Raw genomic sequence first — 8461 nt, 5'->3', positions numbered from 1 at the left:
ACTCTCGAATATATTGCAAAAATAATTTTCAACAATGGAAATAAGCCAATTTTCCAGGATTTTTCCAGTTTTTACCCATTATTCGCCATTTTCTCAATTTAAAGAAAATTATTTCCTATATGTAGGACCCTCCATGATTTGGAAAAACACCTTGAAATAATAATATATTGCAAAATAATCGGAAGAAGAAAAAAAAGAAATTTTTTTGAAAAGTTGATAATAATGGGATTCGAGCCTGCGCCCCCTCGCTCCTGCCGTCAGTTACTTGTCCCGTGTCCTGACCACCATACCACTAGAACACGTGAAGCCGGACACAATTTCTCTTCAAAAGTCCTCTTTCTGTCAGCTATTCAATAGAACTTTGAGGGGCCCCCCTGCTCCCCCTAATTCACCTATAAAAATTTCCTGATGCAGATATTTTTGGACCATAGACCCCAACTCAGCGTCCGAGTTTCAAAATTACAACTTAATATTAAAGGGAGCTAGACGGTTTCGAAATTCGATCCCCACCCCGTAATTTTATTTCATTTATTATATTTTTATTATTATTCCATTATGCGTTCTTTAACAAAGAAAAAAGCACAATTTTACTCATAGAACACCTTACGCATTAGAAACTGTCGAATATATTGCAAAAATAATTTACAACAATGGAAATAAGCCAATTTTCCAGGATTTTTCGAGTTTTTACCCATTATTCGCCATTTTCTCAATTTAAAGAAAATTATTTCCTATATGTAGGACCCTCTATGATTTGGAAAAACACCTTGAAATAATAATATAGTGCAAAATAATCGGAAGAAGAAAAAAAGAAATTTTTTTGAAAAGTTGATAATAATGGGATTCGAACCTGCGCCCCCTCGCTCCTGCCGTCAGTTACTTGTCCCGTGTCCAGACCACCATACCACTAGAACACGTGAAGCCGGACACAATTTCTCTTCGAAAGTCCTCTTTCTGTCAGCTATTCAATAGAACTTTGAGGGGGCCCCCTGCTCCCCTTAATTCACCTATAAAAATTTCCTACAGCAGATATTTTTGGACCATAGACCCCAACTCAGCGTCCGAGTTTCAAAATTACAACTTAATATTAAAGGGAGTTAGACGGTTTCGAAATTCGAACTCCATCCCGTAATTTTATTTTATTTATTATATTTTTATTATTATTCCATTATGCGTTCTTTAACAAAGAAAGATGCACAATTTTACTCATAGAACTCCTTACGCATTAGAAACTGTCGAATATATTTCAAAAATAATTTACAACAATGGAAATAAGCCAATTTTCCTGGATTTTTCCAGTTTTTACCCACTATTTGCCATTTTCTCAATTTAAAAAAAATTATTTCCTATATGTAGGACCCTCTATGACTTGGAAAAACACCTTGAAATAATAATATATTGCAAAATAATCGGAAAAAGAAAAAAAAGAAATTTTTTTGAAAAGTTGATAATAATGGGATTCGAACCTGCGCCCCCTCGCTCCTGCCGTCAGTTACTTGTCCCGTGTCCAGACCACCATACCACTAGAACACGTGAAGCCGGACACAATTTCTCTTCGAAAGTCCTCTTTCTGTCAGCTATTCAATAGAACTTTGAGGGGGCCCCCTGCTCCCCTTAATTCACATATAAAAATTTCCTACAGCAGATATTTTTGGACCATAGACCCCAACTCAGCGTCCGAGTTTCAAAATTACAACTTAATATTAAAGGGAGTTAGACGGTTTCGAAATTCGAACTCCATCCCGTAATTTTATTTTATTTATTATATTTTTATTATTATTCCATTATGCGTTCTTTAACAAAGAAAGATGCACAATTTTACTCATAGAACTCCTTAAGCATTAGAAACTGTCGAATATATTGCAAAAATAATTTACAACAATGGAAATAAGCCAATTTTCCTGGATTTTTCCAGTTTTTACCCACTATTTGCCATTTTCTCAATTTAAAAAAAATTATTTCCTATATGTAGGACCCTCTATGATTTGGAAAAACACCTTGAAATAATAATATATTGCAAAATAATCGGAAGAAGAAAAAAAATAATTTTTTTGAAAAGTTGATAATAATGGGATTCGAACCTGCGCCCCCTCGCTCCTGCCGTCAGTTACTTGTCCCGTGTCCTGACCACCATACCACTAGAACACGTGAAGCCGGACACAATTTCTCTTCAAAAGTCCTCTTTCTGTCAGCTATTCAATAGAACTTTGAGGGGCCCCCCTGCTCCCCCTAATTCACCTATAAAAATTTCCTGATGCAGATATTTTTGGACCATAGACCCCAACTCAGCGTCCGAGTTTCAAAATTACAACTTAATATTAAAGGGAGTTAGACGGCTTCGAAATTCGAACCCCACCCCGTAATTTTATTTTATTTATTATATTTTTATTATTATTCCATTATGCGTTCTTTAACAAAGAAAGATGCACAATTTTACTCATAGACCACCTTACGCATTAGAAACTCTCGAATATATTGCAAAAATAATTTTCAACAATGGAAATAAGCCAATTTTCCAGGATTTTTCCAGTTTTTACCCATTATTCGCCATTTTCTCAATTTAAAGAAAATTATTTCCTATATGCAGGACCCTCCATGATTTGGAAAAACACCTTGAAATAATAATATATTGCAAAATAATCGGAAGAAGAAAAAAACGAAATTTTTTTGAAAAGTTGATAATAATGGGATTCGAACCTGCGCCCCCTCGCTCCTGCCGTCATTTACTTGTCCCGTGTCCTGACCACCATACCACTAGAACACGTGAAGCCGGACACAATTTCTCTTCAAAAGTCCTCTTTCTGTCAGCTATTCAATAGAACTTTGAGGGGCCCCCCTGCTCCCCCTAATTCACCTATAAAAATTTCCTGCAGCAGATATTTTCGGACCATAGACCCCAACTCAGCGACCGAGTTTCAAAATTACAACTTAATATTAAAGGGAGCTAGACGGTTTCGAAATTCGAACCCCACCCCGTAATTTTATTTCATTTATTATATTTTTATTATTATTCCATTATGCGTTCTTTAACAAAGAAAAAAGCACAATTTTACTCATAGAACACCTTACGCATTAGAAACTGTCGAATATATTGCAAACATAAGTTACAACAATGGAAATAAGCCCATTTTCCAGGATTTTTCGAGTTTTTACCCATTATTCGCCATTTTCTCAATTTAAAGAAAATTATTTCCTATATGTAGGACCCTCTATGATTCGGAAAAACACCTTGAAATAATAATATATTGCAAAATAATCGGAAGAAGGAAAAAAGAAATTTTTTTGAAAAGTTGATAATAATGGGATTCGAACCTGCGCCCCCTCGCTCCTTACGTCAGTTACTTCCCGTGTCCTGACCACCATACCACTAGAACACGTGAAGCCGGACACAATTTCTCTTCAAAAGTCCTCTTTCAGTCAGCTATTCAATAGAACTTTGAGGGGCCCCCCTGCTCCCCCTAATTCACCTATAAAAATTTCCTGCTGCAGATATTTTTGGACCATAGACCCCAACTCAGCGTCCGAGTTTCAAAATTACAACTTAATATTAAAGGGAGTTAGACGGCTTCGAAATTCGATCCCCACTCCGCAATTTTATTTTATTTATTATATTTTTATTATTATTCCATTATGCGTTCTTTAACAAAGAAAGATGCACAATTTTACTCATAGAACACCTTACGCATTAGAAACTGTCGAATATATTGCAAAAATAATTTACAACAATGGAAATAAGCCAATTTTCCTGGATTTTTCCAGTTTTTACCCACTATTCGCCATTTTCTCAATTTAAAAAAAATTATTTCCTATATGTAGGACACTCTATGATTTGGAAAAACACCTTGAAATAATAATATATTGCAAAATAATCGGAAGAAAAAAAAAAAGAAATTTTTTTGAAAAGTTGATAAAACTGGGATTCGAACCTGCGCCCCCTCGCTCCTGCCGTCAGTTACTAGTCCCGTGTCCTGACCACCATACCACTAGAACACGTGAAGCCGGACACAATTTCTCTTCAAAAGTCCTCTTTCAGTCAGCTATTCAATTGAACTTTGAGGGGCCCCCCTGCTCCCCCTAATTCACCTATAAAAATTTCCTGCTGCAGATATTTTTGGACCATAGACCCCAACTCAGCGTCCGTGTTTCAGAATTACAACTTAATATTAAAGGGAGTTAGACGGCTTCGAAATTCGATCCCCCCCCGCAATTTTATTTTATTTATTATATTTTTATTATTATTCCATTATGCGTTCTTTAACAAAGAAAGATGCACAATTTTACTCATAGAACACCTTACGCATTAGAAACTGTCGAATATATTGCAAAAATAATTTACAACAATGGATATAAGCCTATTTTCCAGGATTTTTCCAGTTTTTTTCCATTTTCGCCATTTTCTCAATTTTAAAAAATTATTTCCTATATGTAGGACCCTCTAAAATATGGAAAAACACCTTGAAAAAATAATATAATGCAAAATAATCGGAAGGAAAAAAAAAAGAACTATTTTTGAAAAGTTGATAAAAATGGGATTCGAACCTGCGCCCCCTCGCTCCTGCCGTCAGTTACTTGTCCCGTGTCCTGACCACCATCCCACTAGAACACGTGAAGCCGGACACAATTTCTCTTCAAAAGTCCTCTTTCTGTCAGCTATTTAATAGAATTTTGATGGGCCCCCCTCCTCCCCCTAATTCTCCTATAAAAATTTCCTGCAGCAGATATTTTTGGACCATAGACCCCAACTCAGCGTCCGAGTTTCAAAATTACAACTTAATATTAAAGGGAGTTAGACGGCTTCGAAATTCGATCCCCACCCCGCAATTTTATTTTATTTATTATATTTTTATTATTATTCCATTATGCGTTCTTTAACAAAGAAAGATGCACAATTTTACTCATAGAACACCTTACGCATTAGAAACTGTCGAATATATTGCGAAAATAATTTACAACAATGGAAATAAGCCAATTTTCCTGGATTTCCAATTTCCTGGGTGCAGGGGGGCACTCAAAGATCTATTGCATTACTCACCATGAGAGAACTTTTGAAGCGAAACTGTGGCGAGTTTTTTGTATTTGAGTGGTATGGTGGTCAAGACACCGGACTAGTAACTGACGTCTGTGACGAGGGGTTCGCAGGTTCGAATCCCAGCCTCAGGAACTTTTCTAAAAAAATTTCTATTTTTTCATCTTCCGCTTAATTTGCATGATATTATTTTTTCAATGTGTTTTTCTATATTTTAGAGGATCCTACATATAGGAAATAATTTTTCTTAATTTGGGAATAAAGCGAATAATGGGGAAAAACAGGAAAAATCCAGGAAAATTGGTTTATTTCCACTGTTTTAAATTATTTTTACAATATATTCGACAGTTTATCATGTGTAAGGTTTTCTATGAGTAGAATAGTGCATCTAGAACGCATAAAGGAATAATAATAATATTAAAAAAAAATTAAAACAAAATGGCGGGTTGGGGTTCGAATTTCGAAGCCGTCTTACTCCCTTTAATATTAAGTTATAATTTTAAAACTCGGACCCTAAGTAGGTGTCTATGGTCCAAACATAATGGCTGGATTAAATTTTTGTAGGTGAATTAGGGGGTGCAGGGGGGCACTCAAAGATCTATTGCATAACTGACCATGAGAGGACTTTTGAGGCGAAATTGTGGCGGGCTTTTCGTACTGGAGTGGTATGGTGGTCAAGACACCGGACTAGTAACTCTCGTCTGTGGCGAAGGGTTCGCAGGCTCGAATCCCCGCCTCCGCAAGTTTTCTAAAAAAAAAATTTTTTTTTTCTTCCGCTTATTTTGCATTATATTATTTTTTCAATGTGTTTTTCTATATTTCAGAGGATCCTACATATCGGAAATAATTTTTCTTAATTTGGGAAAATAGCGAATAATGGGGAAAAACTGGAAAAATCCAGGAAAATTGGTTTATTTCCACTGTTTTAAATTATTTTTACAATATATTCGACAATTTATCATGTGTAAGGTTTTCTCTGAGTTGAATAGTGCATCTTTCTTTGTTAAAGAACGCATAAAGGAATAATAATAAAAAAATAAAAAATAAAATAAAATGGCGGGTTGGGGTTCGAATTTCGAAGCCGTCTAACTCCCTTTAATAATACGTTATAATTTTCAAACTCGGACCCTAAGTAGGGGTCTATGGTCCAAACATATCTGCTTGCAGAAAATTTTTATAGGTTAATTAGGGAGTGCAGGGGACCCCTCAAATGTCTATTGCATATCTGACCGTCAGAGGGCTTTTGAAGCGAAATCGTGACTGTCTTCTAGTGTACGAGTGGTATGGTGGTCAAGACACCGGATTAGTAACTGACGGCGGGGGCGAGGGGGGCAGGCTCGAATTCCAGCTTTATAAACTTTTCAAAATTTCTTTTTTTGTTCTTCCGATTATTTTGCATTATATTATTTTTTTAATGTGTTTTTCCATATTTTAGTGGGTCCTACAAATAGGAAATAATTTTTTTAATTCGGTAAAAAGGCGAATAATGGGTAAAAACTGGAAAAATGCAGGAAAATTGGCTTATTTCCATTGTTTTAAATTATTTTTACAATATACTCGTCAGTTTCTCATGAGTAAGGTGTTCTTTTAGTAAAAGTGTGCATCTTTCTTTGTTAAAGAACGCATAATGTAACAATAATAAAAGAATAAAAAATAAAGTGAAATGGCGGGATGGGGTTCGAATTTCGAAGCAGTATAACTCTCTTTAATATTAAGTTATAATTTTCAAACTCGGTCCCTAAGTAGGGGTCAATGGTCTTAACATGTCCGCTGGAGCAAATTTTTATAGATTAATTTGGGGGTGCTGGGGGCCCCTCAAAGGTCTACGGCATAGCTGAACGTAAGAGGGCTTTTGAAGCGAAATCGTGACTGGCTTCTAGTGTTCGAGTGGTCTGGTGGTCAAGCCACCGAACTAGAAATTGACGGCTGGGGCGAGGGGGAACAGGTTCGAACCCCAGCTTTATTAACTTTTCAAAAAAATTTTCTTTTTTTTTTCTTTCGCCTATTTTGCATTATACAGTGAATTCGCGATAACTCGAGTATGATGGGACTGACGAAAAACTTCGACATATCGGAAGTTCGACTTACCGTTAGTTTCGGTTTGGACTTCCAAAATATTATCGGATTATTTAATTAATGCTTATCAATTACAAATCTTCCAAATGCTTACAATATTTAAGATCATTTTTCTGACAGGACATTTACGATAAGACTGTTTAAGCACTTTATGATACCCTGGTCTATCGGCTGCAACTTTGCTGTTGTGTTTGACGGGAGAAACTGCAAGTTTACTGCTTTCAAATTAGGTAGATCACTATGCGCTGTGCATTTATACATAAAGAGCATCACTTTTCTTTTTTTAGCGAAGAATTTCTGATCCAATTTTCTTACATAGTCTTCAAATAAAACTGATGTCATCCAAAACTTTTTGTTAGACTTGTAATCCAAAGGACTGTTTTTGTTAGACTTGTAATTTACATTCTTGAAACATCGGGGATTTCGGTATTTTCCGATAACAAGTAAGGGCAATTTCTTTGTCCGAGACGCATTTCCTTCAAGTAGGACAGTCAAATGTTTCTTGCTCATTTTACCCCCTGAGTAGTTTTTATCCTTAAACATCATAGTCTTATTTGAAAGACATTTAAAAAATAAACCCATTTCATCAATATTGAAAGCATCGTTTTAACTGTATCCTTGAAGTAAATTTGGTAACGTTTCATTTAACCACTGTTCACATACTTCAAGAGGGACAGCTTTAGCTTCTCCATGAAGAGTGCGAAAGACATTTTGTGTGTTTGTTGCAAAGGAAGGGGCAAGATATCAGCTCCTAGGTTTTTTTTTCTTGCTTCAAAAGATCCAAAAAAATCGAGTTAAAGGGAGTAAAATTCGAGTAATCGAGAATAATTAACATGAAATTGAAGATAAAAGGGTCGGGCCCTCATAAAAAAATGGAGTTATAGTAATATTCGAGTTATCGTACTTCGAGTTATAGCGAATTGACTGTATTATTTTTTCAATGTGTTTTTCCATATTTTAGTGGGTCCTACATATAGGAAATATTTTTTTTTAATAGTAGATTAAAAACTTTCGAATTCGGAAACTATTGGCAACTGAAAACTACATAGAATATAACTCTAATAGAAAGCGGTTTAGAAATTTTACGAAAATATTTGTGACAATTAAATACGAAAAATATTAAGAAGAAGGAAAATATTATAGAACAATCCTATACAACTGAAAAGAGGAGGAGAGGTAAAGGTGTAGGGCCAAAAGCATGGAGCCTGTCGTTTCCCCTGATGGCATATTCCAGCGTTGCGATCGCGAATTATTCCTTCTTTTCAAAAGAAAAATAAGAAGTTTTGGATAAGGAACACTTTGTTCACGTTATAATATTGAAAATATTGAAAATAAATAAAAATAAATCAAGAAAATTAA

Source organism: Parasteatoda tepidariorum, chromosome 1, assembly GCF_982258835.1.
Source record: "Parasteatoda tepidariorum strain Cologne lab strain chromosome 1, Ptep-v5.0, whole genome shotgun sequence".
Classification (NCBI taxonomy): domain Eukaryota; kingdom Metazoa; phylum Arthropoda; class Arachnida; order Araneae; family Theridiidae; genus Parasteatoda; species Parasteatoda tepidariorum.
The sequence above is the reverse complement of the archived record's forward strand: the minus strand, read 5'-3'. Positions refer to the sequence as shown.